Source organism: Lonchura striata, chromosome 2 (assembly GCF_050655825.1).
Source record: "Lonchura striata isolate lonStrDom1 chromosome 2, ASM5065582v1, whole genome shotgun sequence".
Classification (NCBI taxonomy): domain Eukaryota; kingdom Metazoa; phylum Chordata; class Aves; order Passeriformes; family Estrildidae; genus Lonchura; species Lonchura striata.
In genome coordinates this window covers 41958258-41967848 of record NC_140704.1, presented here as the reverse complement: position 1 = coordinate 41967848, position 9591 = coordinate 41958258, and positions in this window count along the sequence as shown.

The window sequence follows — 9591 nt, the reverse complement described above, 5'->3', positions numbered from 1 at the left end:
ATAAATACTGGCAGTCCTCTTTACTTACACTATTATAGATTGCAAATCCCATACACAACACTTAAACCCTGAGTAGTAGTTTTAATGTGATATCTAAGGGAAGGAAGCACTGATTTTTTTGGGATGTCTGCAAGAATAAGTACTCCTCAGTAAGAGCAACGAGTTTGCAGTATGGCAAACATTTGAATACTTATTGGTACTTAATTCCTTGAAAAAAATGAAATAAAGTGTGAATGCACGTCAACACTTTTTCATTGTAATACATGCCAAGATACATTTTGGTATTTGGATTACTCCTTAGCAAAATTTGTTTGAGAAAGACCAACTGCTTAACATTTCTGGATTTGAATTTACCATAACTGGCAAAAAGAATTGTCAAATGCTTACTTGCCTTGTATTTTTATTTTTTCTTGAGCCGGGAAATTGATGTGGTTCTCTGTTTTCTCCTGTTAGATGGCTCAGTGTCGAGTTGTTTATTAATATCTCAAAGCAAAAAAACCCCATTGTGATTTCAAAAATGTCTGTTCTAAAACATCAGGAGAGAAGCTGTGACTTCCTCAGACTTCAATCCAGGGGATTTTCTGGCAAGGCCTGGAGAGATTTTGATCAGTTGACAGTTTTCTTCCAAGTAATTAACTTCCATGGCACATGCCCTCCCTCAGTCCATCTAGCACTGCTGCTCCTCTTGTGTCCAACCTGTGCCAAGCAAATGCACCAGTCCCATCAGCTGTAGCCCAGCAATATTCCTTCATTCATCTCTTTGAAAGTAGGGTGTCTTTGGGAATAAAAAGACTGTACTAGTGGGGGGTTTTCTTGCTTGAGTTTAATAACCCCTTATAGAGCTCGAGGGAAGAAGCAGCTGTCCAGTTTGACTGTAGAGGAGATGATAAAAGGTCTAAGGGAAGGTGAGTGGATGCAAGCAAGAGCCTGAGGCCATCCTGTGAAGACTGACATGTCACTGAAAGCAGTGACTGCACCTTCTCTTCGCAGCACAGAATGGGACAACTGAAACTGGCTGGAGAAGAAGACATAATGGACCTTTGTGAAATAGAGATGGGATGTTTCCACAAGTAATGGGGACCCTGACATGGAATGCGGGTTGGAGAAGGCAAAGCTTGACAAGGGATAATGGGACTGAGCTTAAGTGTAGAAGCAGTGAAGTAGTTGCTGTAAAACATTTCTAGTCTGGGATGCATCTAAAGATTCTCACCATTCCGTGAGAAAACTAAGGGAAAATAGCCAAAATCCTCTGGCAGAATGCATCAGCCCTCAAAGGGTGGCATGGCAGCTTACTTTCCTGATGGTTCCTCCAGGCTAGGGTCTTGGATCTGTGCAATAAACCAGCCACCCTCCCACCAGCGAGATGGTTGTCTCACATGCTGTGGGGATATGCCTTCCCTCTTCTATTAGGTTTTTTTTTCCCTGAGGTCTAAAGGAGATGCATTTTGAAATCTCTAAAACTGTTCAGAAGTTTAGCAGTATAAAAATGAAGGTTGAGTATAGGTCAGTAATTCAGCAGTGTAAGGTCTGGGTGTAACTGGTTTTTTATAGTGCACTTTCTGTAAGTTAGTTTTGCTGCTGAATGATCAAGTTGCCTTTACAAACATATGGGCCTCTTTACATTTTTAACATATTCAGAAAAACAGTGCGGGGGGAAAGGTGCATGTTGTAGGTGTTTATTTGGTCATGTTTGATTTATTTTGAAGACTGTCACCAAAGTAACAGAATTATCCATTTAGGTAAATGTATATGGGTTAAATCTGTCAGACTTACATTTTGATTTCTAACGTTTTATATATGCCAAGGGAAAAAAAAAGGAGTTAGAACTCTGAAAATCTTCTGTCACTATGGTAGCGTGTAAACAGATGATGAATTGAAACTCTTGTGTTTTTAAATAGTGCAGAACACCTCAAATTCTGTTCAACAGACAGTGCTGTCACAACTCTGTGGAAACATATTTGAATGAGTACTGACACCTACTGTGGTTTTATCCAGTACAACACTCCTGCTTGTTCTGTGACTAGTAACTGAAAACATTTGGTATGAAGTTTCAAGAAGCATCCTCCTTAAAAACAAATCCTAATATTAAATTAGGTGGAATTGATGTCTTGCTGTTTTAATCATTATCATTTGGCTTAGATTTGAGTTTTCCTACTGTTAGAAATTTGCAACATACATTTGGAAGGTAAGTAAGAAACCCTACAACTGATCAAAGATTGGAAATGTGTGTTGGTTATCTGTCATGAGTCAATAAACTCTGATGCCCAGATCATGTCATTCAGCCTCTGAGAGTGGTTTAGTATTTTAGTGCAGCTGCCAGAAGGAAATTCAATGCTAAAATAAAAGAGATGGGGGCTTGAGACAAAATTTATCACCTTAACAAGTTATTTTGATGCTGTTTAATACTGTGACCTTGAGATGCAGGCACTGGCAAACAACATTTTCCATTTTGTCAGGTGTTGATGTTACATTTTACAGTATCAGTTCTTCATGAAATCTGGTGTTACAGAACTCCTGCCTGTGTTTTAACAGCTGTGTATGAAAATTGCATGAAACTGCATGCAATAGTGCCCATTTTGTCATTGTCCTTATGGGTATTAACAGCTGGGATAGTCTCCAGCACTAGTAGACTTGTATTCATGTTTTGTAAGACACTCAAAAGGTTGATAATGAATCCGGAGAAAGCCTTAAAAAGGGGAAGTCTTCCAGAAGATTAGAGCTGATGTATCAAAACATATCCAAAATTCATCAAAACTCTTCATGGAAAATGTAAATCTCATCTGGCTTGTTTAAATGACAGTTTGAACAACCTTTCTGAGGAAACGGAAATTTTTACACTTAGTAATTTCCAGTTGTCTTTCTGAAAAAATACCGTACTTGTCTGAAAATATTATCTCTGTGACTCCTTGGACATACTCATGTATGGTATGTGTGTAGTATGTGTATACAAAGATGACACTTTCCTAGTATTTCTTTATAAGCTTAACCTTATGCAAATTTGTAATAGAGAAGGGCAGAAAGTTTTGTTGGGTATTTTTTTATAGAAAGGTAACCAACTGAGGAGGAGAAAACATAGTTGTAAATACAGTAATAATGTTAGTTTTAAAAGTTGAGAGGGCGGTGATCCTTTTCAGATGCATATAAATACTAGAGTAATTTGACTTTAAAATACAAGATTAAAAGCTGGGGTCTCAATTCTGTGCGTGGAGAAAATGTCTAGATATCTCCCTAGAAAGCCCTATTAAAACTACGGCATATACTGATTTAATGGGGAAATAATCTTGTTTTGCAGTTTGTCCTTTTCAGCTACATATTCCTTACACAATTGCTTAAATACTGAATAATTTATTACTTCATTTTTGCTAAGTCCTCCTATGGGGTACTGTGTCTAAGTAGCCAGACTGATTGATTATGAGCTCAGCAATGTCTTTAAGACAAAAAACCTTAAGAATATATTTTATTTAGTAGAGTTAAAATTTAATATTTTCTTGCCAGCTATTATATTCTGAAAGTGTCTTTTCTGTGATCGTCTGTTTCCATAGCTTTTGACTATTGTGTGGCTCCTTATTTTAGTGACTTTAAATTATGTTTTACCCTTTTTACTTTTCCTAACATATTTACCAAAAGAGCACAGATTTAAATGTCTATGCTGTGAACTGTGCTAAGTACAGACTCCCCCAACATGCCTGAAATTGGGCTGCTTATCCTCTTTGTAAAGTTCTCTTGGATTTTAACAGGGAATAAGATTTCAGAAAAGTGAGAGCAAGCCCAAGTTCATGCCAAATGTAATGGCTGCAATGGCAACATGAATGGTTCTTAACAGTGAGATTAAATAAAAAAAGAAGGGTTCATTTTCTTCTTTTCTTTTTTTTTAGTACTAACATCCCTACCTAGCTGTTCAGGAAAACACAAGGCAATATACTGTAGATTAAGATACCAGTCAGTTTTAATTTCTTTTTGATTGTTTCTCTTTCATCATCTCCTTTGTAATTTGATTTTTTTATGTTACAGGGACATAGTTGAGCAGTCAGCTAATGCCTGTGGTAGCTGTGTGCACCCTCTCTCTGTTAACAGGATATTCTGGGACCATTTAATAAAAGCAGCAATCGGATGGGAGCCTGATGTCCTCCCTCAAGAGTGCTCTGTGATCTGGCGGCCACAGTTCAAGATCAAGGCGTTTCCTTGATAGTGCTTTGTCCAGCCCACACGTTATTTTACCCACTGGTTTGTCATGCTCCTGGGAACTTCTCATTTGGAGCTGGTTTTCTTTTTTAATGAGATGTTTCTATTTCATTGAGTCAGTGGGTTGGAGTTGTCGACTGAGTTTTTGAGTCCTGCTTGTGTTATCATCCAAGGGCATGGGTAACTTCTGTTTTCAGCTTGCATTGATTTCAGACAGTCCACTGAGACAGAGCTGCATTCTTTTATGCTGTACAGGGGGAAAAAAAAAAGTAAATGCACATATTTTATGAAAAGGTTTTTCTTTCCCCCCTTAATATCCTGTTTTGAAAGGAAGAGCTTACTTTGTCCTGTAATTTTACTGTCATAACATGAAGGAGAAGATAGATTGATACATTCTTCATTGGTACATTCTTAGTGCGCTTCAGTTGCACGCAGTTCAAAGCACTATGAAGTACTTAACAAGGAGCACTAGGTGTGACTTTAATTTGATGTCTCTCACCGATTGGCAGCTAGGGCACTGCTGTGCACAGCCTGTATGATCTGGGGCTTACCCTGCTAGCAGAGCACAGTGAAGGTGACATCCCAGAGAAGCTGAGCTACCACGGGCGAGCCAATGTTGTCTTCATCAGGACTGCCTGCACAGCTCCAGGGGAGGACATCTGATCACAGCCACCTTCCAGGTGGAGTGACCTGAGGAGCCCTGCTTGTCTAAAAAAAAGATAATAAATAAGTAAAATAAAAATAACCAAGGAAACAAAAGTGAGGAATGGCCTTTCTTAAATTACTACCTGAGATTGTAGCAGTGCTGATAGAATTAACAGCTTATGGTGTTGTGAGTCAATTCTCTGATTCAATTTTGCATAATTCAAATAAGAGAAAATTCCTGGAGGATGATGTTCCTGTCTTCAAAATACACAATCCCTCCAGCCAGGTGATATTTAAACACAGGGCCATTAGTGTATTACATGATCAGATGCACATTCCTCTCTGTTTAATCTTTGAGCTTGCAAGACCTTTCTCTAAAAGGTCACAATGTGTTAATCTAGATGTGACTAACCAGTTCACAAAGGTTTTAGTAAGGAGGAATCTTGTCTTGGTCAGTATTTATGTGATGGCTGGAATAGCTCCATGTGTTGCACTCTGTATTACCATAAACAACGAAAAAAAACCAACAAAAATTCATGAATAAGAATTTAAAAGCCCATATAGCCACAAAGTTTTCTTGACTGCTCAGGTCTTTGTTGCCCTGGTATGACAGCCTTTGGAACGAAAATAAACTGTGCTATAAGTTGAGGGATATATATATATATATGTGCATCCTGGTTTTAGCCAGAAATTTGTGCTTCATTTTGAGATGGGGAAAAGTGGGACAACAGACCCTGCAGACCTAAACCCCTCATGGCCAAAGTCAGGAGGTCAAAAAAAAAAAATTACATATACTGTATTTTCTTTCCCTCTTTAGTGGGTATAAAAACCATAACTGTAATCTTCTGGCAGGAGTCACATTTCACCTACAGTTTATGCTCTGGCCTAAAAATGAGGAAAAGGAACAACCAAGTTTAGGATTGCTTCAGCTTGGCACTTACGAGTTTTTACCCACCTCCTTCCTAATGCAGCTGATATTTCTAATTATAATTTAGTAGCATATCCCTAACTGGGTGGCAGGGGAAAGCCACAGAGACCTTACTGCATTTGCAGGTATGTTCAGATGTCTTCAAAGAGTCCTAAAGGACTTTCTCAGATCATGGGTCTCTCTTAGAAGCCTTGACATTTAATCATGCCTTTATTTGAAAAATCTCTTGAAGATACTCTCTCAAATACCAAAATGAAAATATATTCTCTCATAGGTAAAGCTGTCTAAGTCAGGGAGCATGGTATATCTGCATACAGGAAATTGCAAGCCAGGGTTTGCAAAACTGCTTTCTGCTCCTGACAAAAAAAAAAGTTTTGCTTGGCAGAGGCACAGTGTCCTAAACCCTCATGCTCCATCATAACCCCACAAACTGTAGTCTATCTGCCTTCAAATATGTTCTTGTATGCTGCCCATCTCAGTGATAAGCTGTAGAAGTTCTGTACAAATACTAAGTCATCCATGGTACAGGGTACTTTGTAACTCCTCTGTTCTTTTTTGGTGTAAAGTTTGTGCTGATTTTGTGATTTCCCCATTGTTTCCTTCTTTTATTATGTTCATTTATTCCAAAGATAAACCAGCCTTTCTTGAGGACAGAGTTAATATTAGGTGAAACTCAATTATGCAGTGATTAATGGAGGCCTAGGTGCAGTTAACAATTACTTTTAAAGGGCTGGATTTCCAAGTGATTATGTTGTTCTCTACAAATTTATTTTTCAGACAACTTATTATACTGAATTTTTCTTGCATAATAAATTTGTGAAACATTTGCAACATCACCCTGAGGCACTAACAGAAATTGCCTCCTCACTGATGAATAATTTAGATGTGTAAGATCTTGCACAGATCCTGTACACTCAAAAGGAGTCATCAGTTGCCAGCTTCTGGAGGGAAAAGGTGACCACAAAAGCAAGGAGAACTGCCCCGGAAAATTTGAGCATTCACACCATGGTGCACTGTCAAAGTCATGGAATATGTAGGTAAGAGGCACAAACAGATGATATCTGAAAAATAACTTGGAGTAGCTGTAAACTGTACTAATGTTTCCCTTCCTGCTTTTTTAGTCATTGCGCACCTTCTGCTAGCCAGGTTATAACCTTGGGATTACTCTTTCTATGATGAGTATATTTAGAAATAATATTTGTGTCCTATAACTTTAACCATAGCATATGTTATTAAAAATTAATTTAATGGTCCTGTAGGATCCAACTCTGGAGGTAGCAAACAAGCGTCTTGGTTATATATTGTCTTCAATTATTCATTAAGAGCTATGGGGAGATTTTCTAGCATGTATCTCTAGCAAAGCTCAGAGCTGTTCCAATGCCAACAACAAAACTCTACAGCTTAGTTTAACAAAAATTGATAAGATTTCCCTGTTGGATTTCTCTGTTTGAGCTGTGCAATATTTTATCGTGTTTAATAAAGTTTATTACAAACGTGACTAGGTACAACAAAAGTCCTCATGGTGAGGCTAAAGCATAATTTAATTTTGAATGGACGTTTTGCCAACAAGAATTTTAATATATCACCATGTGTGAGCATAATAAATAGTTGAGGACACACAAAGCTTCAGTATTAATTATTTTCTTGTACATTGGAGTCATCTTCTCAGCAGTTTGCACTCCCAGATGCATTTATTCTATCCTCAGTGTTATTCTGGTTTGCATTTCATAGTTGTTGCTGATTCTTTTTCGGTAAAGAAAAGATGTTTTCTTTAAATACTGCCAGTGCTGCATCCTCAAAGTGGGAAAGGGTCTCATTCCACTTCGTGCACCAGATGTACAGGTGCATAAACATACAAGGATCTATGGGAAAAGTGTATCCAAGAAAATGTCAACATTCTGAAAGCCAGAGTTGAATACAGGGTGCTAAAATACTATTTGTTCCCATATTTTGTTTTCTTTTTGGTTGTTCTATTTTCTTAAGCATATAGTCTTAGCCATAAATAACATTTTTAAAGTTTATTAACTGTTGTAGAAGCGGGTTTCCCATGAGGAATTGCACCAGAGTTACTGTAAGCTAAATGTACACTTTAAATGCTGTCAATTTTGTAATGATAAGCCCTTGTGTGGCTTCAGTGAAGTCCTTTCTCATTTACATGACAGCCAGCTAAGGTGTTTTATAATATTTCCCCTTTCCTGAAGGATTGCATAGCATTTCTGTAATCCCTGTTGGATGCTTTGCATCCAGAAATCACCGTTGAAACAAAGCTGCACCAAGTGTCCTGGACTTCTTTTTAGATGTTTAATTTCTGCTATGAACAAGTCAAATGCACATATTTTGTGAAAAGATGGTTTTTTTTTTTTTCCCCTTAAAATCCTAATTTGAAAGGAAGAGCTTGCTTTGTTCTGTAATTTTACTGTCCCAACAGGAGGGCACAACATGAAGGAGAAGATTGATTGTCACATTCTTCAGCACGGTTATAATTGAACTATCAAAAGAGCAATGTGACATTTCCCTCCCACTGTAAGAAGGTTCTGAAGAGAGCCATACCACAAGCTTCACACTGACAAATGCACTGTACTACATTTTCATCATGCAGGAATGTGGCTTTCCTGTAGAATGCCTCTTGGAGAAAGGTCCTATCCACGTGCATTCCCACCGATGTGCTGCTTCCATGTGTTGTTACACTTAAGGGAACACCTAGGCCAGTCCTCTTCTACAGCCTGCCTATGATTCATTTCCAGACATTCTGTTTTATAAAAAGCTGGATCCTTTGCTAAATTTCCAGCAAACAAAAGCTGAGTGATGGTATTACATGATCCAGCAGCTCAGAGCAATTCAGCAGGCTTCAGCCTGGAGGGCAGGGCTGTGAGCACATGAGCTGTGCTGGAACCATGGGGACCCCCAGTTCTCCTTTCCTGGTATGACCTCCCTCCACACTGCAAGAGGAGCATTCTGGTGTCTGGTGCTTGTGAGCAGAGTTGCATGGGTATTCCTGGATTTCCCCATCCACATCATCTTTGCCATCTCTGGAATCAGCATGAGCCAGAGTTCTAAGAACCCGCTGGTCCACATCAGATCAAGATCAAGAAAGCAATGGTACTGCCAGCAGTTTCTGACCATCCTTCAGGTCGTGAGCTCTGGGGAGGAACAGCACTTGGTCCTCTGGTGTGCCTAAGGTGGAGGCCAGGAAAGGATCAGAGTCTGCCTGCAGGACTTGCAAAAGTGAAAGGAGAGCATTTCAGTCCTCCCTGCCACAGGTTGTTTGCAGCTCCCCTTCAGACAGGCTGGGATGTCATAAGGGACATGAGGGGCAGAGCTGTGCTCTTGTCACACTGGTTATCAGCAGTCAGTGCTACATCTGAGGTTGCATCTGCTGCTGCTGCTGCTGTGGGTCACAGGCCAGCAAAGCCTGGGGAGTGCAAGGACCCACACTGGGCAGTGATATCTTGGTAAGGTGAGGGGCTGCATGGTGCAAAGCCTCCCACCAAGAACCAGGACTCCCCATGTGAGGGAAAATGCTCATCCTCTGTGGGGAGCCCAACCAGGAAAGCTGGAGGCTACCTGGAGATTGGGCAAGCAATCCCATGGGCAGGGAGAGCATGGCTGTGGGCAGGAGTGCTGCAGGCTGCAGCTTTGCACCACTCTGTGTGAGCTCAAGAGCTGTGCTGAGGCTCAGGGCTGTGGACCAGCACCAGGGATGTTGATTCTTTCCAGAGTGATCCAGGACATGGGGGGTGTCTGGGCTACTCCTGCTCATCTGCTTGTAAAAATTGTGTCAGCCTCCTGGAAATGCTTCATTATGATGGAAATTAGCTTTGGTACAGGGTAACTGT